The following is a 1,939-nucleotide window of genomic DNA, read 5'->3' on the forward strand; positions in this document are numbered from 1 at the left end:
CTTCAGCAGCTGCACTACGTTGCCACCTACGGACCGTCACAAGCACGACGGACCGTCATAAGCTCCGTAGGTGGTCTCTTCTGCATTTTTTTCGCTCAAAATCTCCGCATTCAGCCTTGGACAGATTTCCTGCAAAACAAAGAGAAACTTATATCAAAATTAGCACAAAAAGGCTTTCGGACACACTAAACTTAAGAAAAAAGTATTAATTATACCGTGAAACCACGGTATATCACTCTTCTAAAGGGTTGTCACTTTGACGGAGGGTTGTGATCTTTATGAAAGGTTGTGTTCTTTTTAAAGGGTTATGACCTTTTGAAAGGTTCTGTCTTTTTCAAAGTGTTTTGACATTTTTGGAAGATTGTTTTTTTTCTAAGAGTTGTGACCTTTTGTTGGCTATAAATAGAGAGGTTGTCTCTTATTTTTCAACATTGAATTTTTCCTTCTTTCGCATACATTTTTTACAAAATAAAATTGATTGATCGTGTCTGTACGTGTGATTCGTTGCTGTCATTTTGAGTTCGTCGAAATTATTGAAGTTTGAGGTATCGCTACTTTTTTAATGGTCAATTCGTTTTATCTTGGGATTATTAATCTGCAACATTGAGTACTTGAGGGGATTAAATTTCTTAAAGACACACACTGAATTCTGTGGACTCGAATATTTCTTTGTGTTTTTCTTTCTTCTTCTATTATTTTTTTTGGTTTGCTAATCTGAATATATGAGTTAACACAAGCTTAAGAAATTTATATGGATAGTATTTTCTGTGGTAAGGAAATTACGTTTATATTTTGTGTTCTTTTTGTTGGAAACAAGAAAAAGAAAAAAAGATAATTTATCATATGATAAAAGAAATTTGAGATGAATTTGTACTACTTTAATATGTTCGAGTATATAATCAGTAGTAACTTTTTCTTGGATGGGTAAGATTAATCTTATTTTCTTTCCAAGTGCATTCAAGCATTGGACCCCTTCAGGTTTTTTTTTTTCAATGAGAAAGTTATTTTGTGCAAAAAAAATTAAGATGAACATTTTAATGAATATATGTTGTCTACTAGCAATATTTGAACATGAGTTTATTTTTCGTTGAAATTCGATTTCTTTTAAAGAAAAAATTTGAATATGATGAAAACTGGGAAAGAAAGAAAGAATTTGCAAGAAAAAGTGACTTGCATGAAATCTTTGTTGACAGATAAAATAAAATTCAATGAGAGGAAAAATCAGGTTCTATTTTTGTTTCTCTTGAATATTAATTTTTCTATCCTTTATAAGTTATGAGATTTATTTCATAAATATTAGGATAGATTGTTATTATGTGATGATCTCAGAATATATCTTTATTATTAATAATACATATTCTGTTTAGTAAAGAAAAAAAATTTTGTTTTCTACTCCATGTGAAATTTGATTGTTTTGGAGACTAACATCTTCTGTTTTTGTTTTATTTCGTTGGTATGAAAAATATAATAACTTCATTAACAAATCAAACTGTGTGTTGTTTGAAGAACATAGAAACCTCATCAATTTGTTAAATACTCTGTTTGAATGGATATTCTGACTTGAAGACTACAAAATCTTCATTAGGAATATTAAGGCTAAAGAATTCGAAATAGATAAAATCATTTTCATTAGCTAGAAATAATGTTGTTTGTGGTTTCTGTAGATTAAAACCTTTTTGGTTTACAACTCTGTCTGAATGTGAAACTTATTAGAAGAATATAAAAACTTCATCAGAATTCGAGGTTCATTCGGTAAACGATTAGAAGAATATAAAAACTTCACCGTTAAATTAGAAACACGTTGTATAAAGATTGAATCGTTATTGTTAGTATTCTAAATACTAAGGAGAAATGGAAAAAAACACTAGTGACATAAAAATTAGTGATTTTGTGCCTATAATGGTTGTTCCAATGGATATGAAAATAATATATATATATA

Source organism: Solanum pennellii, chromosome 7 (genome assembly GCF_001406875.1).
Source record: "Solanum pennellii chromosome 7, SPENNV200".
NCBI lineage: Eukaryota > Viridiplantae > Streptophyta > Magnoliopsida > Solanales > Solanaceae > Solanum > Solanum pennellii.